The 27,972-nt window shown below is 40.8% G+C and overlaps 1 pseudogene across 1 annotated transcript in view; it reads left to right on the plus strand.

The window, feature by feature from the left end:
- The window catches only part of LOC704543 (CCDC144A N-terminal pseudogene), a 119,209-nt pseudogene that overhangs the window by 14,626 nt on the left and 76,611 nt on the right, over positions 1-27,972 (plus strand). Inside the window, exons 3-5 of the transcript XR_013406177.1 lie at positions 862-1,095; positions 3,210-3,283; positions 4,486-5,325. The product of XR_013406177.1 is annotated as a CCDC144A N-terminal pseudogene (transcript). The remainder of the gene's footprint in view (positions 1-861; positions 1,096-3,209; positions 3,284-4,485; positions 5,326-27,972) is intronic.

Genomic DNA, 27,972 nt, shown 5'->3' on the forward strand with positions numbered 1-27,972 from the left:
GGATTCTCAGATCACAATTTAGACCCAACATTTTAAACCACATATGTGGTTGTGGATAAATGCGCCCTTCATGATGAAATGGACTTTAAAGTTTCACTTCTGTATTTTTGGCTTTTTTTCTTTCACTTGTCTTAAAAAAAATTTAAATCCCCACAATTTTGTTTATATAGAAAAAAGGAATGCATGTATATTATACATAACATATGTATAATATATATATATATATTCCTTTCTTGTGTCATGGTACTGTGTGCATGGTACTGTGTGCTCTTTGGATCTAGTGTGGTCCTACACTAGTCCTGTTTTTACATGGGAACAGTTAGGGCCCTTACGGCTCTCATTTTGCAAATAAATGTATGAAGTTTATCCAAGTATTTGAAAGTAAATTCTGAAGATAGTGGTGCATTGAGGAAAGACCATCTCATTATAATTAAAATAGTTTTAAAATTATATTTATTATGAGTTTTTATAAATCCTCTGTCTCTACAACACATACACATAGTGCTGTCATGTATATTTAAGCTTAAAATGGTTAGACATAAATTCTGTATATAAAAAATTTATATCCATGAAATATCTTAATGGAAAGCAAAATATGTAATAGAGACTGCTGAGTGAATAAAAGTAAGTAATAGTAAACAGTAAAAATGTAGAAAAGTGAGAGATGATAGTCAATTAAACTTTTCTGAATGAATTGCAGCATAGGACATATAAAATATAATAAGCCCAAATGCGTAATGTGATTGTGGGAGAGAGCAGGACGTGGGACTGTTTCTGTGAAGAAAGCATGTATACAAGTTGGTCAAATTATTGTGTTATTTACATCCTAATAAATGAAAACTTCATTTTCGGATTTTTCAGATTGGCATCCTACTAATTTGACCGTTAGTGATAAGACTTGTCAGAAATCCAAGATTCTGAGCGTTGATGATCAGTGTCCATCTGTATCACCATCAATGCCTGAAAATCAGTCAGCAGCCAAAGAATTGGGACAGATGAACTTAACAGAACAAGAAAAGATGAACGTCTTGGGGAATGGTAGTCTCCATGACCTGTGCCAATCACAGCTACCAGAAAACAAAGAGAGCAAAGAAGGTAACAAAGAAGTATAGAGAATTCAGTCCTAGAGTGCCTCTGCTTGGCTGCATAGTGCTATAGTTCTGAGTTAAAAAAAATCATTTTCTAGTAAAATGTGCTTTGTGTTTACTTTCCTTTTGCACTGAACAGAATACCTTTTGGCAGGACATTTGTAAACTTCCTTTAACCAAAGCAACATCTAGATAACAGAGAATTAGGGGAAAGCATGGTTTTCTTTAGGAAGTAGGATTATATTTAGAAAGTAGGGACTATGTATGTTTAGGGACTAACATAGGATTATATTTAGGATAACTCAGTAGAGACCTAAAGATTGCTGACTCAAACACAATGTGGTTTCTTTGCTTTATTTTCATAGCTCTGAATTCACAGCTGTTAGTTATAACTATATGCGCTATAACTTAAAAGGCACCTTCCCACGCCTGTAATCCCAGCACTTTGGGAGGCTGAGGTGGGTAGATTACGAGGTCAGGAGTTCGAGACCAGCCTGGCCAACATAGTGAAATCCTGTCTCTACTAAAAATACAAAAAAACTAGCCAAGCGTGGTGGTGCATGCCTGTAGTCCCAGCTACTCGGGAGTCTGAGGCAGGAGAATCGCTTGAACCCAGGAGGCAGAGGTTGCGGTGAGCCGAGATTGTGCCACTGCACTTCAGCCTGGGCAATAGTGGGAGACTGTCTCCAATAAATAAATAAATAAATAAATAAATAAATAAATAAATAAAATAAACACACACACACAAAAAAAACCAAAAAACAAAACAAAACACCTTCCAAAAGCAAATATTAAGTGACTTCCTATCGTTTCTATGAGTTTATGTATTATAGAATCGACTTTCCAAGTCAGTAATTAATGAGAATCATTGAGAATTTGAGACATAGTATCTTCTTGCCTGTGTCCACATGACAGGGATGTTGGTTTTGGCATTGACAGTGGTCTATTACCAATGCACATAGGACAAGGGACCACTCTTGCGAACATTAATGTCCAAGCACCTTAAAATTATACATAAGGCTTTCATAATGTGACTTCCGCTCAGCTCTCTGTCTTTAGCCCTTTCCCCTGTGTGCCCTTTCTCTGGCCTTACTGAACTGCTGGTCAGGTCCTGCTCACTCATCCCTCGATTGTAGGCAAATACATATACTCTTTCAGGCCTCTGTCTGCCATTTGTTGCTGCCTGTCATGCTCTCATTCTTTCTTACCCCCTACCCCTTCTAATTTAGCTAGCCTCACTCTTTAAGTGTCAGCTTGGGCAGGATCTCTAGAAAAGTCATCTCTGATATGCTTTCTTTTCACTCTTTAAACCCTAGTGCCTAAGACATAGCCAGACTCAATACATAATTGCTGAGTAAAATAGATAATGACTCCTTGTACAAAGATGATTTTCAAGATTGTTCCCTACAGTCAAGGAGCAAAGGGAATAGATGTTTAAAGCAATTGACAGTTTGGGTGGTGGAGATGCAGTAGAAAAATCAGCAAAGTTCTAGGGCAGCCCCAGGGAAGGAGATACCTAGATACCTGTTACCTGGGGAAAGATAGCCAGGATCAGGGTCAACTTCACCTAGCAATCCGTTTTTTATTTTATTGTATTTTATTTATTTATTTTTAGCAGTCTGTTTTAAAAGTTGTTTTAAAAGATGAAAATATTAATACATTTGTCAGAATATTACAGGGAAACATTTCAGATGTTAGGAAGAGGGTGTACACCGATAAAGGTGTCCACAGTCATTTTGGAAATCATTAATAAGGTACTATTGTGAAGTAGAGAACAGTATGCAGCATTGCCTAATAATATTGCTACTGTATTCCAAAATGTGTTTTGTTTGTGATGGCTTTGTTCATTGATGCTGGGTGGAAGAATCTGTGAGTGGATCTTCAAGATGATTGTATTTCTTTAACCTGGTGGCATCTAGTGTCTCCCAGAAAGTGGTTTGTTGACGTTTTGGAGAATTAGAAGTATTTCTTAAAGAAGTAAGTATCCACTAAAGATTAAGCTTCATTTAAACTCTCAATTTATGAAATAAAATGAAATGTAATTTAAAATCTGTTTTTATAAAGACTATGTCTTTTATCTAACTGTTCTAAGTAATTTAACTGAATGTTTGGATTTCACAGCAGAACAAGACTTGGAGCTGACATCAGAGGAAGAGCAAGAAAGACTTAAAGGACATGAAAATAAGCAGCCACAGGTGTGGAAACATTTAAATTAAAATCTAAATTTCTGATTTAATACTGGATTTTTTTTTTTGCTTTAATAATGTAAGATAGCCCAAATGAAATTACCTCTCAGACTAGCCTTTGAGAATCAATAGATCCTTACTTAATATTTAATTTTAAATACATTTAAACTAGTTATAAAACACAATATTGTTAGAATCTATCATAACTTATAATATTTACCCTTGGAGTAGAGGCAAACATTCCAGAATTTTGTTTGCTCTTCCATTCTTAAAATATCCTTACAGGATAAAGAAGGTAACATCAATTATTGAATCATATTATTAAGTAACAGAAATTATGAACAATTTAACAGTGATGGTCACTGAGTTGGATTCATGGTTAAAGAGTAATCATGGCCAGTGGCTCAAATTTTGCAGTTTTATATTGCTAGTTACTAATGCCAAGGTTAAAGATGTACTCTGCCTTGTGGCCTTTCATTGACTTCAGAGTCTACGTTCAGTGAGAGTGGGGTTATGAAATCAACCCAACTGCCTATGGAGGGAATCGTACCTCGCAGAATGAGATCTTTGGTGTTAGGGTACAAACAATAACTTTCTAACTTTTTAGATGCAGAAACTTAGTAAATACTACCTTTAAAGTTTTAGTTAGTGTTATTAGGGGACCGTAGTATATGTTAGAACTGAGCTGAAGAAGATAGTCTAGACATACAACCCTATGATGTTACATTATATAATTTGAATTAAAACTTAAGAATTTGCTTTTCTTTCTGATGGGTGTTGATTCGGGCTCCTAATAATTTAAAGATTGCCTACACTCCTGTTAGTAATCTATAGAAAGAGTACTTAAATGTACTGTAGGGGCTCACTTTTCAAGTGAGGAAGCCTTTGTAACACTAGAAATCATCTGCTAATTCGTTTTTGATAGATTTAACACATAATGAATTAAGTTTATTCCAAACAAACAGTGACAAAGTTAAGTTTGCTGGTTCATATTTTTCTCCTCCTTTCTTAGTTACAAGCCAGTGATTTGGGAGTAGCTAAACCTAGATTAAAAAGTTTAACAGTTAAATTTTCATTTTAATTATTTGCGAATTTTTCTTTGTTGATACCTGTTACGTAAGGACAAAGCTGTTTTTAAAACATGTAGCCCGACAAAGAAGGCACCCGAGAAACAAAACAAGCAAATTAATCTTTCACTTTTGCATCTGCAGAAAATGTCTCAAGAACCGGAAATGGCTAAGGATTGTGATAGAGAGGATATACCTGTATATTCAATACTTCCTCATGCGCAAAAGTCTGAGGAAATGTGGATCGAACAAGGTAAATTAGAGTGGAAAAACAAATTAAAACTTGTCACAAATGAGTTAAAGCAGAGGTTTGGTGAAATTCGTGAAACATACAAAATTCCGGTTTGTCCTGAGGAAGAGCCACTACTTGATAACTCTATGAGAAAAACAAATGTAAAAGACATTCCCTTTAATTTGACAAATAATATACCTGGTTGTGTGGAAGAAGATGCATCTGAAGTGTCTGTCTCAGTGGTATTCGAGACATTTCCTGAACAAAATGAACCCAGTCTCAAAAGTATCATCCATCCATACTTTCATCCATACTCTGGGTCCCTGCAACATGCTTGCCAGTCATCTTCTAAGCTTCATTTACATGAAAAGAAATTAGACTGTGACAGTGATAACAAACCAGGCGTTGAACATATTTTTAGTATGGATGAAAACTTTAGTAATGATGCAGGCACTAAGAAAGCAAGGAACCCAGAAGAGGTTACAGTTGAAATGAAAGAAGACCAAGAGTTTGATTTGCAAAGGACAAAAAACATGAACCAAAATAGTGACAGTTGCAGTACAAATAACTATAAAAGTCTGAAACCTAAATTAGAAAATCTGAGTTCTTTACCACCAGATTCTTACAGAACATCAGAAGTATATCTACATGAAGAATTACAGCAAGACATGCAAAAGCCTAAGACTGAGGTTGACAGGGTGGAAGAAATGTTCCTGGCTTTGAAGAAAGAAAACGTTCAGCTTCAGAAAGAGGTAGGGTTTTACTTGCTTCCACTTTTTGTTTTTCTCTATTAATTATCTGGACCATTCTGATTTTCCACTTAGGAATAGCTTATGAAAAGCATACAGTTTGGTTCTCTAAATCTGTAATTGTGTATAGAAACAGATGATTTCTAAGTAATAGGAGTTTAGGAAAACTTTCTCGTAATCTTTGTTTCTTGATTGACGTTAAAGTCTCTCTGTCAGTCTTCCACCTGGCATGTGGATTGTGAAACTCATTTAGCCATATATCATGTGACCTTCAGAACCACGAGAGGCATCAAGAAAATTGCTCAAGGAAATGTGATGAGCTTGAGGGCTTTTTCCTTTAACTGACTTAAAGATGAGATGCAGCTAACAATCAGACGGGAATACAGTAGAAAGGAAGCAATGACTAAGAAGTGATATAAAAATGTATCTGGTGGGCATGGTGGCAAACACCTGTAGTCTCAGCTACTCAGGCGCCTGAGACAGGAGGATCGCTTGAGGCCAGGAGTTCTGGGCCGTAGTGTGCTATGCCGTTCAGGTGTTCACACTAAGTTTGGCATCAATATGGTGACCTCCTGGGAGCGGGGCACCACCAGATTGGCTAAGGAAGGGTGAACTTGGCAGGTCAGAAATGGAGCAGGTCATAAATAACTCCCATGCTGATCAGTAGAAGGATTGTGCCTGTGAACACGCACTGCATTCCAGCCCGGGCAACATAGCGAGACCTCATCTCTTACAAAAAAAAAAAAAAAAAAAAAAAAAGCATCCAGCCCTGGGAGCTGCAGCAAATATTCCTGGCCAATGAATCTGTTTATTGTGCTTTCGTGTTTTCAGGTTTATCTGTTTAACTCAAACTGTTGGAACTTACAATTCCATTGTGACCACTTTAAATCCTTTTCAACAACAAGTATATACACTTTAACATATATATTTTACTGTATGTGGAATCATGATCTTTTATTTCTTTTTAAAGAAATCCCAGAGACATAGCGAGTCAGAGCCTTCCTTACAATCAGAGGATGCAGAGGATGCAGATGAGCTTTTAAGGGTCCTGAGCACAGATCTTGAATTTCTTGATTTGGATCAAATCAGTCCTGAGGAACAGCAGATTAGTTCCCCTGCAAGGCAGCCCTCGGGAGAACTTCAGGAGATAACCCACCAGATGCCCCAAGATGAACTGGGACGAGAAAGAAGGGACTTGGAGCCAGAAAGCAGAGAGGAGGGACAAGAAAGGAGAGTATGTGACATCCAGTCCAAAGCAGGGATCTCCCGGCAGTCATTGATGTCCAGCACCACAGAGGACATTCTGTTTCAAAAGGATGAAAGTGCCTGGGTGTATCCCTTGGTAAGTGTAATGCTTTTAAATATCCCCCAGTGCTCTGAGAGTATTGCACAATAGGGCAATTTTATGTATATGTGTGTGTGTGGGGGGGAAATACCACCAGAAGGATACTTTTTAAACTAATAATAGACTTGTGTCTTTTTTTTGGATGCAGTCTCTCTGTGTCACCCAGGGTGGAGTGCTGTGGTACACTCTTGGCTCATTGCAGCCTCCACCTCCCAGGTTCAAGCAATTCTTGTGCCTCTGTCTCCCCAAGTAGCTGGGATTAGGGGCATGAGCCACCACACCTGGCTAATTTTTGTATTTTTAGTAGAGAGGGATCTCGCCATGTTGGCCAGGTTGGTCTTGAACTCCTGACCTCAGGTGATCCACCTGCCTCAGCCTCCCAAAGTGCTGGGATAACAGGCATGAGCCACCGCTCCCGGCCTAGACTTGTGTCTTTTAAAGTTCAGTTAAGAGCTCCGACTGGAACATGTGTGACTGAACATGAACTCGAGAGCTGCATCTGGGTTCAATGGTGTTGCTCAGCAGACAGGAAATTCCAGACATGGTTTGTCTGCTGCATAGGGTGCTATGTCACGTGTGAGATTCAAACTCCATTCTGCGCCCCTCCCCAGCTTCCTCCTCCCCCTTTCCTTCTGGCTTCCTCTCCCTCTTCTTCCCCTCCCTTCCTCTTTTGCTTTTGTCTCCTCCCCTCCTGTCCCCTCTCCATTTCCTCTCTCACATTGTAAAATTCCTCCTCCATGCCACCAATTTCACCCCTTCCCCTTCTTGCCTCACCTCTTCTGCCTTGATATCTTTTTATTCATTTATTTATTGATATATTATGCTTTAAGTTCTAGGGAACATGTGCACAACATGCAGGTTTGTAACATAGGTATACATGTGCCATGTTGGTTTGCTGCACCCATTAACTCGTCATTTACTTTAGGTCTTTCTCCTAATGCCATTCCACCCCCTCCCCCCCACCCCACGACAGGTCCCAGTGTGTGACGTTTCCCACCCTGTGTCCATGTGTTCTCATTGTTCAATGCCCAACTATAAGTGAGAACATGCTGTGTTTCGTTTTCTGTCCTTGTGATAGTTTGCTCAGAATGATGGTTTCTAGCTTCATCCATGTCCCCACAAAGAACATGAACTAATTCTTTTTTTATGGCTGTATATTATTCCATGGTGTTTATGTGTCACATTTTCTTATTCCAGTCTATCACTGATGGACATTTGGGTTGGTTCCAAGTCTTTGCCATTGTAAATAGTGCCACAGTAAACATACATGTGCATGTATCTTTATAGCAGCCTGATTTATAATCCTTCGGGAATATACCCAGTAATGGGATCGCTGGCTCAAATGGTATTTCTAGTTCTAGATGCTTAAGGAATCGCCACACTGTCTTCCACAATGGTTGAACTAGTTTACACTGCCACCATCAGTGTAAAAGCATTCCTGCTAGTTTACACTGCCACCATCAGTGTAAAAGCATTCCTGTTTCTCCACATCCTCTCCAGCACTTGTTGATTCCTGACTTTTTAATGATCGCCATTCTAACTGGTATGAGATGGCATCTCACTGTGGTTTTGATTTGCATTTCTCTGATGACCAATGATGGTGAGCGTGTTTTCATGTGTCTGCTGGCTACATAAATGTCTTCTTTTGAGCAGTGTCTGTTCATATAATTTGCTCACTTTTTGATGGGTTTGTTTGTGTTTTTCTTGTAAATTTGTTTAAGTTCTTTGTAGACTCTGAATATTAGCCCTTTGTCAGATGGGTAGACTGCACAAATTTTCTCCCATTCTGTATGTTGCCCATTCACTCTGATGGAAGTTTCTTTTGCTGTGTAGAAGCTCTTCAGGTTAATTAGATCCCATTTATCTATTTTGGCTTTTGTTGGCATCGCTTTTGGTGTTTTAATCATAAAGTCCTTGCCCATGCCTATGTCCTGAATGGTATTGCCTAGATTTTCTTCTAGGGATTTTATGGTTTTAGGTCTAACAATTAAATCTTTGAATTAATTTGTGTCTAAGGTGTAAGGAAGGGATCCAGTTTCAGCGTTCTACATATGGCTAGCCAGTTTTCCCAGCACCATTATGAAACAGTGAATCCTTTCCGCATTTCTTGTTTTTGTCAGGTTTGTCAAAGATCAGATGGTTGTAGATGTGTGGTGTTATTTCTGAGGCCTCTGTTCTGTTCCTTTGGTCTATATCTCTGTTTTCGTAGCAGTACCATGGTGTTTTGGTTACTGTAGGCTTGCAGTGTAGTTTGAAGTCAGGTAGTGTGATGCCTGCAGCTTTGTGCTTTTTGCTTAGTATTGTCCTGGCAATGTGGGCTCATTTGTGGTTCCATATGAACTTTAGAGTAGTTTTTTCCAGGTCTGTGAAGAAAGTCATTGGTAGCTTGATGGGGATGGCATTGAATCTATAAAATACCTTGAGTAGTATAGCCATTTTCACAATACTGACTGTTCCTGTCCGTGAGCATGGAATGTTCTTCCATTTGTTTGTGTCATCCTTTATTTCGTTGGGCAGTGGTTTGTAGTTCTCCTTGAAGAGGTCCTTCACATCCCTTGTAAGTTGGATTCTTAGGTATTTTATTCTCTTTGTAGCAATTGTGAATGGGAATTCACTCATGATTTGGCTCTCTGTTTGTCTGTTATTGGTGTATAGGAATGCTTGTGATTTTTGCACATTGATTTTATATCCCGAGACTTCGGTGAAGTTGCTTATCAGCTTAAGGAGATTTTGGGCTGAGATGATGGGATTTTCTAAATAAACAATCATGTCATCTGCAAATGGACAATTTGTCTTCCTCTTTTCCTAATTGAATACCATTTATTTCTTTCTTTTGCCTGATTGCTCTGGCCAGAGCTTCCAACACTATGTTGAGTAGGATTTGTGAGAGAGGGCATCACTGTCTTGTGCCAGTTTTCAAAGGGAATGCTTCCAGTTTTTGCCCATTCAGTAAGATATTGACTTTGGGTGTGTCATAAAGAGCTCTTAATATTTTGACCTACGTTTCGTCAATACCTAGTTTATTGAGAGTTTTTAGCATGAAGAACTGTTGAATTTTGTCGAAGGCCTTTTCTGCATCGATTTGATATATTCACGTGGTTTCTGTCGTTGGTTCTGTTTATGTGATGGATTACACTTATTGATTTGCGTATGTAGAACCAGCTTTGTATCCCGGGGCTGAAGCCGACATGATCGTGCTGGATAAGCTTTTTGATGTGCTGCTGGATTTGGTTTGCCAGTATTTCACCGAGGACTTTTGCATCGATGTTCATCATGGATATTAGTCTAAAATGCTGTTTTTATGTTGTTGTGTCTCTGCAAGGCTTTGGTATCAGGATAATATTGGCCTCATAAAATGAGTTAGGGAGGAGTCCCTCTTTTTCTGTTGATTGGAATATTTTTAGAAGGATTGGTACCAGCTCCTCTTTGCACCTCTGGTAGAATTTGGCTGTGAATCCATCTGGTCCTGGACTTTTTTTGTTTGGTAGGCTATTGATTATTGCCTCAATTTCATAGCCTGTTATTGGTCTATTCAGATTTTCAACTTCTTCCTTGTTTAATCTTGGGATGGTGTATGGGTCCAGGAGTTTATCCATTTCTTTAGATTTTCTAGTTTATTTGCGTAGAGGTCTTTATAGCATTCTCTAATCGTAGTTTGTATTTCTGGGTGATTGGTGGTGATATCCCCTTTATCGTTTTTTTATTTTGAATTCTTCTCTCTTTTCTTCTTTATTAACCTTGCTAGCATTCTATCAATTTTGTTGATCTTTTAAAAAACCAGTTCCTGGATTCATTGATTTTTTGAATGATTTTTTTGTGTCTGTATCTCATTCAGTTCTTCTCTGATCTTAGTTATTTCTTGCCTTCTGCTAACTTTTGAATTTGTTTGTTCTTGCTTCTCTAGTTCTTTTAATTGTGGGATGTTAGTGTGTTGAGTTTAGATCTTTTCTGCTTTCTCTTGAGGGCATTTAGTGCTATCAGTTTCCCACTACACATTGCATAAATGTGTCCCAGAGATTCTGGTATGTTGTGTCTTGGTTCTCATTGGTTTCAAAGAACATCTTTATTTCTGCCTTCATTTCATTATTTACCTAGCAGTTGCTCAGGAGCAGGTTGTTCAGTTTCCATGTAGTTGTGCAGTTTGGAGTGAGTTTCTTAATCCCGAGTTCTAATTTGATTGCACCATGGTCTGAGAGACAGTTTGTTGTGATTTCTGTTCTTTTACATTTGCTGAGGAGTGCTTTACTTCCAACTATGTGGTCGGTTTTGGAGTAAGTGCGATGTGGTGCTGAGAAGAATGTATATTCTGTTGATTTGTGGTGGAGAGTCCTGTAGATGTCTATTAGGTAGACTTTGTGCAGAACTGAATTCAAGTCCTGGATATCCTTGTTGACTTTCTGTCTGGTTGATCTGTCTAATATTGACAGTGTGGTTTTAAAGTCTCCCACTATTATTGTGTGGGAGTCTAAGTCTCTTCGTAGGTCTCTAAGGACTTGCTTTATAAATCTGTGTACTCCTGTATTGGCTGCATATGTATGTAGGGTAGTTAGCACTTCTGGTTGAATTGACCCCTTTACTGTTATGTAATGGCCTTCTTTGTCCCTTTGATCTTTGTTCCTTTAAAGTCTGTTTTTTCAGAAACTAGAATTGCAACCCCTGCTCTTTTCTGCTTTCCATTTGCTTGGCAGATCTTCCTCCATCCCTTTATTTTGAGCCTATGTGTGTCTCTGCACGTGAGATGGGTCTCCTGAATACAGCACACTGATGGGTCTTGACTCTTTATCCAATTTGCCAGTCCATGTCCATTAATTGGGGCATTTAGCCCATTTACAATTAAGGTTAATATTGTGCACATGTGAGTTTGATCTTGTCATTATGATGTTAGCAGGTAATTTTGCCTGTTAGTTGATGCAGTTTCTTCCTGGTATCAACAGTCTTTACAATTTGGCATGCTTTTGCAGTGGCTTGTACCAGTTGTTCCTTTCCATGTTTAGTGCTTCATTCAGGAGCTCTTGTAAGGCAGGCGTGGTGGTGACAAAATCTCTCCACATTTGCTTGTCTGTAAAGGATTTTATTTCTTCTTCACTTATGAAGTTTAGTTTGGCTGGATATGAAATTCTGAGTTAAATTCTTTTCTTTAAGAATGTTGAATATTGGCCCCCACTGTCTTCTGGCTTGTAGAGCTTCTGCCGAGTGGTCCGCTGTTAGTCTGATGGGCTTCCCTTCGTGGGTAACCCGACCTCTCTCTCTGGCTGCCCTTATCACTTTTTCCTTCATTTTAACCTTGGTGAATCTGAGAATTATGTGTCTTGGGGTTGCTCTTCTCGAGGAGTACCTTTGTGGTGGTCTCTGTGTTTCTTGAATTTGAATGTTGGCCTGCTTTGCTAGGTTGGGGAAGTTCTCCTGGATAATATCCTGAGGAGTGTTTTCCAACTTGGTTCCATTCTCCTCGTCAGTTTCAGGTACACCAATCAAACGTAGATTTGGTCTTTTCACATAGTCCCAAGTTTCTTGGAAGCTTTGTTCGTTTCTTCTTACTCTTTTTTCTCTAAACTTCTCTTCTTGCTTTATTTCATTAAACTGATCTTCAATCACTGATACCCTTTCTTCCACTTGATGGAATTGGCTGTTGAAGCTTGTGCCTGCATCACATAGCTCTCATGCCATGGTTTCAGCTCCGTCAGGTCATTTAAGGTCTTCTCTACACTATTTATTCTAGTTAGCCATTCGTCTAATCGTTTTTCAAGGTATTTATCTTTCTCACGATGGGTTCAAACATCCTCCTTTAGTTCAGAGAAGTTTGTTATTACCGACCTACTGAAGGCTATTTCTGTCAGCTCGTCAAAGCCATTCTCCGTTCTGTTGCCGGTAAGGATCTGTGATCCCTTGGAGGAGAAGAGGTGCTTGGTTTCTAGAAGAGGTGCTTGGTTTTTAGAATTTTCAGGTTTTCTACTCTGGTTTTTCCCCATCTTTGTGGTTTTATCTACCTTTGGTCTTTGGTGTTGCTGACTTATAGTTGGGGGTTTTGGTGTGGATGTCCTTTTTGTTGATGTTGATGCTATTCCTTTCTGTTTGTTAGTTTTCTTTCTAGCAGTCAGGTCCCTTAGCGGCAGCTCTGTTGGTGTTACTGAAAGTCCACTCCAGGCGCTGTTTGCCTGGGTATCACTGGTGGAGGCCGCAGAACAGCAAATATTGCAGAACAAGAAATGTCGCTGCCTGATCCATCCTCTGGAAGCTTTGTCCCAGAGGGGCAGCCAGCTGTATGAGGTGTCAGTCGGCCCCTACTGGGAGGCGTCTCCCAGATAGACTACCTGGGGGTCAGGGACTCACTGAGGAGGCAGTCTGTCCATTCTCCGAGCTCAAACACCATGTTGGGAGAACCACTGCTCTCTTCAGAGCTGTCAGACAGGGAGGTTTAAGTCTGCAGAAGTTTCTGCTGCCTTTTGTTTAGCTATGCACTGCCCCTAAAGATGGAGACTAGAGGCAGTAGGCCTTGCTGAGCTGCGGTGGGCTCCACCCAGTTTGAGCTTCCCTGGCTTGTTTACCTACCCAAGCCTCAGCAATGGCGGACACTCCTTTTACTGCCTGGCTACTGCCTGACAGGTCGATCTCAGACTGCTGTGCTAGTGGTGAGCAAGGCTCCATGGGCATGGGACCTGCTGAACCAGGCGTGGGATATAATCTCCTGGTGTGCTGTTTGCTAAGCCTGTTGCAAAAGCGCAGTATTTGGGTGGGAGTGTCCTGTTTTTGCAGGTACCGTCTGTCACAGCTTCCCTGGCTAGGAAAGGGAAATCCCTTGACCCCATGCACTTCCCAGGTGAGGCGATGGCGTTCCCTGCTTCGGCTTGCCCTCCGTGACTGCACCCACTTTCCAACCTGTCCCAGTGAGATGAACCAGATACCTCAGTTAGAAATGCAGAAATCCCACATCTTCTGCGTCTATCATGCTGGGAGCTGCAGACTGGAGCTTTTCCTTTTCTGGGATCTTGAAACGGAATCTCTTTTTTCTCCATCAATTATCTGGACCATTCTGATTTTCCCTTTAGGAATAGCTTATGAAAAGCGTACAGTTTGGTTCTCTGAATCTATAATTGTGCGTAGAAAAAGATGATTGCCAAGTAATAGGAGTTTAGGAAAACTTTCTCATAATCTTTGTTTCTTAATCGACCTAAGTCTCTCTGTCAGTCTTCCAAGGGGCATATAGATTGTGAAACTCATTTAGCCATATGTCATGTGACCTTCAGAACCACGAGAGGCATCAAGAAAATTGCTCAAGGAAATGCAAAGAGCTTGAGGGCTTTTTCCTTTCACTGACTTAAAAATGAGATGCAGCTAACAATAAGATGGGAATACAGTAGAAAGGAAGCGATGACTAAGAAGTGATATAAAAATGTATCTGGTGGGCATGGTGGTGAACACCTGTAGTCTCAGCTACTCGGAAGCCTGAGGCAGGAGGATTGCTTGAGCCCAGGAGTTCTGGGCCATAGTGTGCTATGCTGTTCAGATGTTCACACTAAGTTTGGCATCAATATGGTGACCTCCTGGGAGCGGGGCACCACCAGATTGGCTAAGGAAGGGTGAACTGACCCAGGTGGGAAATGGAGCAGGTCATAAGTAACTCCTGTGCTGATCAGTAGTGGGATCGTGCCTGTGAACAGTTACTGCATTTCAGCCTGGGCAACATAGCGAGACCTCATGTCTTACATTAAAAAAAAAAAAAATGTGTTCATCCCGGAGAGCTGCAGCAAATATTCCTCACCAATGAATCTGTTTATTGTGCTTTGGCATTTTCAGCTTTATCTATTTAACTCAGACTGTTGGAACTTACAATTCTATCGTGACCACTTTAAATATTTTTCAACAACAAGCATATACACTTTAATATATGTGTTTTACTGTGTGTGGAATCATGATCTTTTATTTCTTTTTAAAGAAAAAAACCCAAAGAGATAGCAAGTCAAAGCCTTCCTTGCAATCAGAGGATGCAGAGGATGCAGATGAGCTTTTAAGAGTCCTGAGCACAGACCTTGAATTTCTTGATTTGGATCAAATCAGTCCTGAAGATCAACAGATTAGTTCCCCTGCAAGGCAGCCCTTGAAAGAACTTGAGGAGAAAACTGACCAGATGCCCCAAGATGAACTGGGACGAGAAAGAAGGGACTTGGAGCCAGAAAGCAGAGAGGAGGGACAAGAAAGGAGAGTATGTAACATCCAGTCCAAAGCAGGGATCTCCCGGCCATCACTGATGTCCAGCACCACAGACGACACCCTGTTTCAAAAGGATGAAAGTGCCTGGGTGTATCCTTTGGTAAGTGTAATGCTTTTAAATCTCCCCCAGCCCTTTGAGAGTATTGCGCAATAGGGGAATTTTATGTGTGTGTGTGGCGGTGGGGGGGGGGGGGGAGGAAATACCACCAGAAGGATACTTTTTAAACTAATAATAGACTTGTGTCTTTTTTTGGATGCAGTCTCTCTGTGTCGCCCAGGCTGGAGTGCTGTGGTATGCTCTTGGCTCATTGCAGCCTCTACCTCCCAGGTTCAAGCAATTCTTGTGCCTCTGTCTCCTGAGTAGCTGGTATTAGGAGCATGAACCACGACATCTGGCTAATTTTTGTATTTTTAGTAGAGAGGGGTCTCACCATGTTGGCCAGGTTAGTCTTGAACTCCTGACCTCAGGTGATCCACCTGTCTCAGCCTCCCAAAGTGCTGGGATAACAGGCATGAGCCACCGCTCCCGGCCTAGACTTGTGTCTTTTAAAGTTCATTTAAGAGCTCCGACTGGAACATGTGTGACTGAACATGAACTCGAGAGCTGCATCTGGGTTCAATGGTGTTGCTCAGCAGACAGGAAATTCCAGACATAGTTTGTCTGTTGCATAGGGTGCTATGTCACGTGTGAGATTCAAACTCCATTCTGCGCCCCTCCCCAGCTTCCTCCTCCCCCTTTACTTCTCGCTTCTTCTCCCTTTTCTTCCCCTCCCCTCCCCTTTCCCTTTTCTCTCCTTCCCTCCTATCCTCTCTCCTTTTCCTCTCTCACATTGTAAACTTCCTCCTCCATGCCACCGATTTCACCCCTTCCCCTTCTTGCCTCACCTCTTCTGCCTTGATACCTTTTTTTTTTAAAAAAAAAGTATACTTTAAGTTCTAGGGAACACGTGCGCAATGTGCAGTGTTTTGACATAGGTATACATGTGCCATGTTGGTTTGCTGCACCCATTAACTCGTCATTTATATTAGGTATTTCTCCTAATGCTATTCCTCCCCCTGCCACCACCCATGACAGGTCCTGGTGTGTTATGTTCCCCGCCCTGTGTCCATGTGTTCTCATTGTTCAATTCCCAACTATGAGTGAGAACATGCAGTGTTTGGTTTTCTGTCCTTGTGACAGTTTGCTCAGAATAATGGTTTCCAGCTTCATCCATGTCCCTACAAAGGACATGAACTCATCCTTTTTTATGGCTGCATAGTATTCCACAGTGTTTATGTGCCACATTTTCTTTATCCAGTCTATCATTGATGGACATTTGGGTTGGTTCCAAGTCTTTGCCATTGTGAATAGTGCCACAATGAACATACGTGTGCGTGTGTCCTTATAGTAGCATGATTTATAATCCTTTGGGTGTATACCCAGTAATGGGATAGTTGAGTCAAATGGTATTTCTAGTTCTAGATCCCTGAGGGAAAGTCACACTGTCTTCCACAATGGTTGAACTAGTTTACACTCCCACCAACAATGTAAAAGTGTTCGTATTTCTCTACATCCTCTTAGGGACCTGTTGGTTCCTGACTTTTTAATGATCGCTGTTCTAACTGGTGTGAGATGGTATCTCATTGTGGTTGTGATTTGCGTTTCTCTGATGACCAGTGATGATGAGCATGTTTTCATGTGTCTGTTGGCTGCATAAATGTCTTCTTTTGAGCAGTGTCTGTCATATCCTTTGCCCACTCTTTGATGGGGTTGTTGTGTTTTTCTTGTAAAGTTGTTTAAGTTCTTTGTAGACTCTGGATATAAGCCCTTTGTCAGATGAGTAGATTGCACACATTTTCTTCCGTTCTGTAGGTTGCGTGTTCACTCTGATGGTAGTTTCTTTTGCTGTGCAGAAGCTGTTTAGTTTGATTAGATCCCCTTTGTCTATTTTGTCTTTTGTTACCATTGCTTTTTGTGTTTTAGTCATGAAGTCCTTGCCCATGCCTGTGTCCTGAATGGTATTGCCTAGGTTTTCTTCTAAGGTTTTCATGGTTTTAGGTCTAACAATTAAGTCTTTGAATTAATTTGTGTCTAAGGTGTAAGGAAGGGATCCAGTTTCAGCGTTCTACATATGGCTAGCCAGTTTTCCCAGCACCATTATGAAACAGGGAATCCTTTCCGCATTTCTTGTTTTTGTCAGGTTTGTCAAAGATCAGATGGTTGTAGATGTGTGGTGTTATTTCTGAGGCCTCTGTTCTGTTCCTTTGGTCTATATCTCTGTTTTCGTAGCAGTACCATGGTGTTTTGGTTACTGTAGGCTTGCAGTGTAGTTTGAAGTCAGGTAGTGTGATGCCTGCAGCTTTGTGCTTTTTGCTTAGTATTGTCCTGGCAATGTGGGCTCATTTGTGGTTCTATATGAACTTTAGAGTAGTTTTTTCCAGGTCTGTGAAGAAAGTCATTGGTAGCTTGATGGGGATGGCATTGAATCTATAAAATACCTTGAGTAGTATAGCCATTTTCACAATACTGACTGTTCCTGTCCATGAGCATGGAGTGTTCTTCCATTTGTTTGTGTCATCCTTTATTTCATGGGGCAGTGGTTTGTAGTTCTCCTTGAAGAGGTCCTTCACATTCTTTGTAAGTGGGATACCTTGGTGTTTTATTCTCTTTGTAGCAATTGTGAATGGGAATTCACTCATGATTTGGCTCTCTGTTTGTCTGTTATTGGTGTATAGGAATGCTTGTGATTTTTGCTTGTTGATTTTGTATCCTGAGACTTTGTTGAAGTTGCTCATGAGTTTAAGAAGATTTTGGGCTGAGATGATGGAATTTTCTAATTATACAGTCATGTCATCTGCAAACAGGGACAATTTGTCTTCCTCTTTTTCTAATTGAGTACGCTTTATTTCTTTCTCTTCCCTGATTGCCCTGGCCAGAGCTTCCAACACTATTTTGAATAAGAGTGGTAATAAAGGGCATCACTGTCTTGTGCCAGTTTTCAAAGGGAATGCTTCCAGCTGTTGTCCATTCAGTATGATATCAGTTGTGGGTTTGTCATACATAGCTCTTATTATTTTGAGATATGTTCCATCAATACCTAGTTTATTGAGAGTTTTTAGCATGAAGTACTGTTGGATTTTGTCGAAGGCGTTTTCTGCATTGATTTGAGATAATCATGTGGTTTCTGTCGTTGGTTCTGTTCATGTGATGGATTACGTGTATTGATTTGTATATGTTGAAGCAGCCTTGCATCCCTGGGATGACGCTGACTTGATCGTGGCGGATAAGCTTTGTGATGTGCTGCTGGATTCGGTTTGCCAGTATTTTATTGAGGATTTTGGCATCAATGTTCATCAGGAATATTGGTCTAAAATACTGTTTTTATTTTGTTGTGTCTCTGCCAGGCTTTAGTATCAGGATGATGCTGGCCTCATAAAATGGGTTAGGGAGGATTCCCTCTTTCTCTATTGATTGGAATACTTTCAGAAAGATTGTTACCATCTCCTCTTTGTACCTCTGGTAGAATTTGGCTGTGAATCCATTTGGTCCTGGACTTTTTTTGGTTGGTAGGCTGCTGATTATTGCCTCACTTTCATAGCCTGTTATTGGTCTATTCAGAGAATCAACTTCTTCCTGCTTTAGTCTTGGGAGGGTGTATGTGTCCAGGAATTTATCCATTTCTTCTAGATTTTCTAGTTTATTTGCATAGAGGTGTTTATAGTATTCTATGATGTTAGTTTGTATTTCTGTGTGATCTGTGGTTATATCCCCTTTTTCATTTTTTGTTGCATCTATTTGATTCTTCTCTCTTTTCTTCTTTGTTAGTCTTGCTAGCATTCTATCAATTTTGTTGATCTTTTCAAAAAACCAGCTCCTGGATTCATTTATTTTTTTGAAAGGATTTTTTTGTGTGTCTCTATCTCCTTCAGCTTTGCTCTGATCTTATTTATTGCCTTGTGCTAGCTTTTGAATTTGTTTGTTCTTGCTTCTCTAGTTCTTTTGATTGTGATGTTAATGTCGATTTTAGATCTTTCCTTCTTTCTCTTGTGGGCATTTAGTGCTGTAAATTTCCCTCTACACACTGCTTTAAACGTGTCCCAGAGATTCTGGTATGTTGTGTCTTTATTCTCATTGGTTTCAAAGATCATCTTTACTTCTGCCTTCGTTTCGTTATGTACCCAGTAGTCATTCAGGAGCAGTTTGTTCTGTTTCCATGTAGTTGTGCGGTTTGGAGTGAGTTTCTTTTTCCCGAGTTCTAATTTGTTTGTATTTTGGTCTTAGAGATAGTTTGTTGTGATTTCTGTTCTTTTACATTTGCTGAGGAGTGCTTTACTTCCAACTATGTGGTCAGTTTTGGAATAAGTGTGATGTGGTGCTGAGAAGAATGCATACCCTGTTGATTTGGGATAGAGAGTTCTGTAGATTTCTATTAGGTCTGCTTCATGCAGAGCTGAGTTCACGTCCTGGATATCCTTGTTAACTTTCTGTCTCATTGATTTGTCTAACATTGACAGTGGGGTGTTAAAGACTCCCATTATTATTGTGTGGGAGACCAAGTCTTTTTGCAGGTCTCTAAGGACTTGCTTTATGAATCCGGGTGCTCCTGTATTGGGTCCATAATATATGGTAGTTAGCTCTTCTTGTTGAATTGATCCCTTTACCATTATGCAATGGCCTTCTTTGTCCATTTTGATCTTTGTTGGTTTAAAGTCTGTTTCATCAGAGACTTGGATTGCAACCCCTGCTCTTTTTTGCTTTGTGTTTGCTTGGTAGATCTTCCTCCATCCCTTTATTTTGAGCCTACATGTGTCTCTGCACGTGAGACGGGTCTCCTGAAGACAGCACACTGATGGGTCTTGACTCTTTATTCAATTTGCCAGTCTGTGTCTTTTAATTGGGGCATTTAGCTCATTCACAGTTAAGGATAATATTGTTACGTGTGAATTTGATCCTGTCTTTATGATGCTAGCTGGTTATTTTGCCCATTAGTTGATGCAGTTTCTTCCTAGCATCGATGGTCTTCACAATTTGGCACGTTCTTTTGCAGTGGCTGGTACCGATTGTTCTTTTCCATGTTTAGTGCTTCCTTCAGGAACTCTTGTAAGGCAGGCGTGGTGGTGACAGAATCTCTCCACATTTGCTCGTCTGTAAAGGATTTTATTTCTTCTTCACTTATGAAGCTTAGTTTGGCTGGTTATGAAATTGTGGGTTGAAAATTCTTTTCCTTAAGAATGTTGAATATTAGCCCCCACTCTCTTCTGGCTTGTAGAGTTTCTGTCAAGAGATCCACTGTTAGTCTGATGGGCTTCCCTTTGTGGGTAACCCGACCTCTCTCTCTGGCTGCCCTTATCACTTTTTCCTTCATTTTAACCTTGGTGAATCTGAGAATTATGTGTCTTGGGGTTGGTCTTCTCAAGGAGTACCTTTGTGGTGGTCTCTCTGTTTCTTGAATTTGAACGTTGGCCTGCCTTGCTAGGTTGGGGAAGTTCTCCTGGATAATATCCTGAGGAGTGTTTTCCAACTTGGTTCCATTCTCCCCGTCAGTTTCAGGTACACCAATCAAACGTAGATTTGGTCTTTTCACATAGTCCCATATTTCTTGGAAGCTTTATTCGTTTCCTGTTACTCTTTTTTCTCTAAACTTCTCTTCTTGCCTTATTTCATGAAGTTGATCTTCAATCACTATTACCCTTTCTTCCAGTTGAGGAAATCGGCTATTGAAGCTTGTGCATGCGTCACATAGTTCTCATGCCATGAGTTTTCAGCTCCGTCAGGTCATTTAACGTCTTCTCTACACTGTTTATCCCAGTTAGCCATTCATCTAATCTTTTTTCAAGGTATTTATCTTCCTCGTGATGGGTTCGAATATCCTCCTTTAGCTCGGAGAGGTTTGTTATTACTGACCTTCTGAAAGCTATTTCTGTCAGCTCGTCAAAGTCATTCTCCATCCAGCTTTGTTCTGTTGCTGGAGATGAGCTGTGATCCCTTGGAGGACAAGAGGTAGTCTGGTTTTTAGAATTTTCAGCTTTTCTGCTCTGGTTTCTCCCCATCTTTGTGGTTTTATCTACCTTTGGTCTTTGATGTTGGTGACCTACAGATGGGGTTTTGGTATGGATGTCCTTTTTGTTGATGTTGATGCTATTCCTTTCTGTGTGTTAGTTTTCCTTCTAACAGTCAGGTCCCTGAGCTGCAGGTCTGTTGGAGTTTACTGAAAGTCCACTCCAGATGCTGTCTGTCTGGGTATCACCAGCGTAGGGTGCAGAACAGCAAATATTGCAGAACAGCAAATGTTGCTGCCTGATCCTTCCTCTGGAAGCTTTGTCCCAGAGGGGCACCTGCCTGTATGAGGTGTCAGTCGTCCCCTACTTGGAGGTGTCTCCCAGATTGCCTACCTGGGGGTCAGGGACCTACTGAGGAGGCAGTCTGTCCATTCTGTGAGCTCAAACACCGTGCTGGGAGAACCACTGCTGTCTTCAGAGGTGTCACACAGGGAGGTTTAAGTTTGCAGAAGTTTCTGCTGCCTTTTGTTCAGCTATGCTCTGTCCCCAGAGATGGAGTCTAGAGTCAGTAGGCCTTGCTGAGCTGTGGTGAGCTTTGCCCGGTTTGAACTTCCCAGGCTTCTTTATTTACCTACCCAAGCCTCAGCAATGGTGGGCACCCCTTTCCCTGCCAGGCTGCTGCGCTAGCAGTGAGCAAGGCTCCATGGGCATGGGACCTGCTGAACCAGTCGTGGAGTATAATCTGCTGGTGCAGTTTGCTAAGACCATTGGAAAAGTGCAGTATTTGGATGGGAGTGTCCCATTTTTTCCAGGTACTGTCTGTCACGGCTTCCCTTGGCTAGGAAAGGGAAATACTCCGACCCCTCACACTTGCTGGGTGAGGCATTTCCCCATCCTGCTTTGGCTTGCCCTCCGTGGGCTGCACCCCCTTTCCAACCAGTCCCAGTTAGATGAAGCAGGTACCTCAGTTGGAAATGCAGAAATCCCCCGTCCTCTGCGTCTGTCATGCTGGGAGTTGCAGACCAGAGCTGTTCCTATTCGGGCTTCTTGGAACGGACTCTGTTTTTTCTGTATCAATTATCTGGTCCATTCCAATTTTCCACTTCGGAATAGCTTATGAAAAGCATACAGTTTGATTCTCTAAATCTGTAATTGTGTATAGAAACAGATGATTTGTAAGCAATAGAGTTTAGGAAAACTTTCTCATAATCTTTGTTTCTTAATCAACCTAAGTCTCTCTGTCAGTCTTCCAAGTGGCATGTGGATTGTGAAACTCATTTTGCCATATATCATGTGACCTTGAGAACCAGGAGAGGCATCAAGAAAATCTATAAAGGAAATGCAATGAGCTTGAGTGCTTTTTCCATTTACTGACTTAAAAATAAGATGTAGCTAACAATAAGATGGGAATACAGTAGAAAGGAAGCAATGACTGAGAAGAGAGATCAAAAGGCATCTGGTGGGCATGGTCGCAAACACCTGTAGTCTCAGCTTCTCTGGAGCCTGAGGCAGGAGCATCTGTTGAGCCCGGGAGTTCTGGGCCATAGTGTGGTAGGCCGATCAGGTGTTCACACTAAATTCAGCATCCGTATTGTGACCTCCTGGGAGCAAGGCACCACCAGATTGACTAAGGAAGGGTGAACTTGGCCCAGGTCGGAAATGGAGCAGGTCATAAGTAACTCCTGAGCTGATCAGCAGAAGGATCGCGAATGTGAACAGCTACTGCATTCCAGCCCGGGCAACATAGCGAGACCTCATCTCTTACAAAAAAAAAAAAAAAAAAAAGTGTCCAGCCCTGGGAGCTGCAGCAAATATTCCTGGCCAATGAATCTGTTTATTGTGCTTTCGTGTTTTCAGGTTTATCTGTTTAACTCAAACTGTTGGAACTTACAATTCCATTGTGACCACTTTAAATATTTTTCAACAAGTATATACACTTTAACATATATATTTTACTGTATGTGGAATCATGATCTTTTATTTCTTTTTAAAGAAATCCCAGAGACATAGCGAGTCAGAGCCTTCCTTACAATCAGAGGATGCAGAGGATGCAGATGAGCTTTTAAGGGTCCTGAGCACAGATCTTGAATTTCTTGATTTGGATCAAATCAGTCCTGAGGAACAACAGATTAGTTCCCCTGCAAGGCAGCCCTCGGGAGAACTTCAGGAGATAACCCACCAGATGCCCCAAGATGAACTGGGACGAGAAAGAAGGGACTTGGAGCCAGAAAGCAGAGAGGAGGGACAAGAAAGGAGAGTATGTGACATCCAGTCCAAAGCAGGGATCTCCCGGCCATCACTGATGTCCAGCACCACAGACGACACCCTGTTTCAAAAGGATGAAAGTGCCTGGATGTATCCCTTGGTAAGTGTAATGCTTTTAAATCTCCCCTAGCGCTTTGAGAGTATTGTGCAATAGGGGAATTTTATGCATGTAGAGGGTGGGGAAAATACCACCAGAAGGAGACTTTTCAAACTAATAATAGACTTTTGTCTTTTTTTTTTTTTTTTTTTTTGACAGAGTCTCTCTGTCACCCAGGCTGGAATGCAGTGGCACGATCTTGGCTCACTGCAGCCTCCACCTCCCAGGTTGAAGTGATACTTGTTCCTCAGTCTCCTGAGTAGCTGGAATTAGGGGCATGAGCCACCACACCTGGCTAATTTTTGTATTTTTAGTAGAGAGGGATCTCGCCATGTTGACCAGATTGGTCTTGAACTCCTGACCTCAGGTGATCCACCTGCCTCGGCCTCTCAAAGTGCTGGGATTATTACAGGCATGAGCCACTGCTCCTGGCCTAGACTTGTGTCTTTTAAAGTTCATTTAAGAGCTCCGACTGGAACATGTGTGACTGAACATTAACTTAAGAGCCGTATCTGGGTTCAATGGTATTGCTTACAGGTAGGAAATTCCAGACATAGTTTGTCTGTTGCATAGGGTGCTATGTCACGTGTGAGATTCAAAGTCCATTCTGCGCCCCTCCCCAGCTTCCTCCTCCCCCTTTCCTTCTCACTTCCTCTCCTCTTCCCTTCCCCTCCCCTTTCCCTTTTCTTTCCTCTCCTCCTGTCCCCCTCCTTTTCCTCTCTCACACTGTAAAATTCCTCCTTCGTGCCAGCAATTCCGCCCCTTCCCCGTCTTGTCTCACTTCTTCTGCCTTGATGTATTTTTTTTTTTAAATTACACTTTAAATTGCAGGGTATATGTGCACAATGTGCAGGTTTGTGACATGGGTATACATGTCCCATGTTGGATTGCTGTACCCACTAAGTTGTCATTTACATTAGGTATTTCTCTTAATGCTATCCCTCCCCCTTTCCCCCACCCCAACTATGAGTGAGAACATGCAGTGTTTGGTTTTCTGTCCTTGTGACAGTTTGCTCAGAATAATGGTTTCCAGCTTCATCCATGTCCCTACAAAGGACATGAACTCATCCTTTTTTATGGCTGCATAGTATTCCACAGTGTTTATGTGCCACATTTTCTTTATCCAGTCTATCATTGATGGACATTTGGGTTGGTTCCAAGTCTTTGCCATTGTGAATAGTGCCACAATGAACATACGTGTGCGTGTGTCCTTATAGTAGCATGATTTATAATCCTTTGGGTGTATACCCAGTAATGGGATAGTTGAGTCAAATGGTATTTCTAGTTCTAGATCCCTGAGGGAAAGTCACACTGTCTTCCACAATGGTTGAACTAGTTTACACTCCCACCAACAATGTAAAAGTGTTCGTATTTCTCTACATCCTCTTAGGGACCTGTTGGTTCCTGACTTTTTAATGATCGCTGTTCTAACTGGTGTGAGATGGTATCTCATTGTGGTTGTGATTTGCGTTTCTCTGATGACCAGTGATGATGAGCATGTTTTCATGTGTCTGTTGGCTGCATAAATGTCTTCTTTTGAGCAGTGTCTGTCATATCCTTTGCCCACTCTTTGATGGGGTTGTTGTGTTTTTCTTGTAAAGTTGTTTAAGTTCTTTGTAGACTCTGGATATAAGCCCTTTGTCAGATGAGTAGATTGCACACATTTTCTTCCGTTCTGTAGGTTGCGTGTTCACTCTGATGGTAGTTTCTTTTGCTGTGCAGAAGCTGTTTAGTTTGATTAGATCCCCTTTGTCTATTTTGTCTTTTGTTACCATTGCTTTTTGTGTTTTAGTCATGAAGTCCTTGCCCATGCCTGTGTCCTGAATGGTATTGCCTAGGTTTTCTTCTAAGGTTTTCATGGTTTTAGGTCTAACAATTAAGTCTTTGAATTAATTTGTGTCTAAGGTGTAAGGAAGGGATCCAGTTTCAGCGTTCTACATATGGCTAGCCAGTTTTCCCAGCACCATTATGAAACAGGGAATCCTTTCCGCATTTCTTGTTTTTGTCAGGTTTGTCAAAGATCAGATGGTTGTAGATGTGTGGTGTTATTTCTGAGGCCTCTGTTCTGTTCCTTTGGTCTATATCTCTGTTTTCGTAGCAGTACCATGGTGTTTTGGTTACTGTAGGCTTGCAGTGTAGTTTGAAGTCAGGTAGTGTGATGCCTGCAGCTTTGTGCTTTTTGCTTAGTATTGTCCTGGCAATGTGGGCTCATTTGTGGTTCTATATGAACTTTAGAGTAGTTTTTTCCAGGTCTGTGAAGAAAGTCATTGGTAGCTTGATGGGGATGGCATTGAATCTATAAAATACCTTGAGTAGTATAGCCATTTTCACAATACTGACTGTTCCTGTCCATGAGCATGGAGTGTTCTTCCATTTGTTTGTGTCATCCTTTATTTCATGGGGCAGTGGTTTGTAGTTCTCCTTGAAGAGGTCCTTCACATTCTTTGTAAGTGGGATACCTTGGTGTTTTATTCTCTTTGTAGCAATTGTGAATGGGAATTCACTCATGATTTGGCTCTCTGTTTGTCTGTTATTGGTGTATAGGAATGCTTGTGATTTTTGCTTGTTGATTTTGTATCCTGAGACTTTGTTGAAGTTGCTCATGAGTTTAAGAAGATTTTGGGCTGAGATGATGGAATTTTCTAATTATACAGTCATGTCATCTGCAAACAGGGACAATTTGTCTTCCTCTTTTTCTAATTGAGTACGCTTTATTTCTTTCTCTTCCCTGATTGCCCTGGCCAGAGCTTCCAACACTATTTTGAATAAGAGTGGTAATAAAGGGCATCACTGTCTTGTGCCAGTTTTCAAAGGGAATGCTTCCAGCTGTTGTCCATTCAGTATGATATCAGTTGTGGGTTTGTCATACATAGCTCTTATTATTTTGAGATATGTTCCATCAATACCTAGTTTATTGAGAGTTTTTAGCATGAAGTACTGTTGGATTTTGTCGAAGGCGTTTTCTGCATTGATTTGAGATAATCATGTGGTTTCTGTCGTTGGTTCTGTTCATGTGATGGATTACGTGTATTGATTTGTATATGTTGAAGCAGCCTTGCATCCCTGGGATGACGCTGACTTGATCGTGGCGGATAAGCTTTGTGATGTGCTGCTGGATTCGGTTTGCCAGTATTTTATTGAGGATTTTGGCATCAATGTTCATCAGGAATATTGGTCTAAAATACTGTTTTTATTTTGTTGTGTCTCTGCCAGGCTTTAGTATCAGGATGATGCTGGCCTCATAAAATGGGTTAGGGAGGATTCCCTCTTTCTCTATTGATTGGAATACTTTCAGAAAGATTGTTACCATCTCCTCTTTGTACCTCTGGTAGAATTTGGCTGTGAATCCATTTGGTCCTGGACTTTTTTTGGTTGGTAGGCTGCTGATTATTGCCTCACTTTCATAGCCTGTTATTGGTCTATTCAGAGAATCAACTTCTTCCTGCTTTAGTCTTGGGAGGGTGTATGTGTCCAGGAATTTATCCATTTCTTCTAGATTTTCTAGTTTATTTGCATAGAGGTGTTTATAGTATTCTATGATGTTAGTTTGTATTTCTGTGTGATCTGTGGTTATATCCCCTTTTTCATTTTTTGTTGCATCTATTTGATTCTTCTCTCTTTTCTTCTTTGTTAGTCTTGCTAGCATTCTATCAATTTTGTTGATCTTTTCAAAAAACCAGCTCCTGGATTCATTTATTTTTTTGAAAGGATTTTTTTGTGTGTCTCTATCTCCTTCAGCTTTGCTCTGATCTTATTTATTGCCTTGTGCTAGCTTTTGAATTTGTTTGTTCTTGCTTCTCTAGTTCTTTTGATTGTGATGTTAATGTCGATTTTAGATCTTTCCTTCTTTCTCTTGTGGGCATTTAGTGCTGTAAATTTCCCTCTACACACTGCTTTAAACGTGTCCCAGAGATTCTGGTATGTTGTGTCTTTATTCTCATTGGTTTCAAAGATCATCTTTACTTCTGCCTTCGTTTCGTTATGTACCCAGTAGTCATTCAGGAGCAGTTTGTTCTGTTTCCATGTAGTTGTGCGGTTTGGAGTGAGTTTCTTTTTCCCGAGTTCTAATTTGTTTGTATTTTGGTCTTAGAGATAGTTTGTTGTGATTTCTGTTCTTTTACATTTGCTGAGGAGTGCTTTACTTCCAACTATGTGGTCAGTTTTGGAATAAGTGTGATGTGGTGCTGAGAAGAATGCATACCCTGTTGATTTGGGATAGAGAGTTCTGTAGATTTCTATTAGGTCTGCTTCATGCAGAGCTGAGTTCACGTCCTGGATATCCTTGTTAACTTTCTGTCTCATTGATTTGTCTAACATTGACAGTGGGGTGTTAAAGACTCCCATTATTATTGTGTGGGAGACCAAGTCTTTTTGCAGGTCTCTAAGGACTTGCTTTATGAATCCGGGTGCTCCTGTATTGGGTCCATAATATATGGTAGTTAGCTCTTCTTGTTGAATTGATCCCTTTACCATTATGCAATGGCCTTCTTTGTCCATTTTGATCTTTGTTGGTTTAAAGTCTGTTTCATCAGAGACTTGGATTGCAACCCCTGCTCTTTTTTGCTTTGTGTTTGCTTGGTAGATCTTCCTCCATCCCTTTATTTTGAGCCTACATGTGTCTCTGCACGTGAGACGGGTCTCCTGAAGACAGCACACTGATGGGTCTTGACTCTTTATTCAATTTGCCAGTCTGTGTCTTTTAATTGGGGCATTTAGCTCATTCACAGTTAAGGATAATATTGTTACGTGTGAATTT

The sequence above is a fragment of the Macaca mulatta genome, chromosome 16, assembly GCF_049350105.2.
Source record: "Macaca mulatta isolate MMU2019108-1 chromosome 16, T2T-MMU8v2.0, whole genome shotgun sequence".
Lineage (NCBI taxonomy): Eukaryota > Metazoa > Chordata > Mammalia > Primates > Cercopithecidae > Macaca > Macaca mulatta.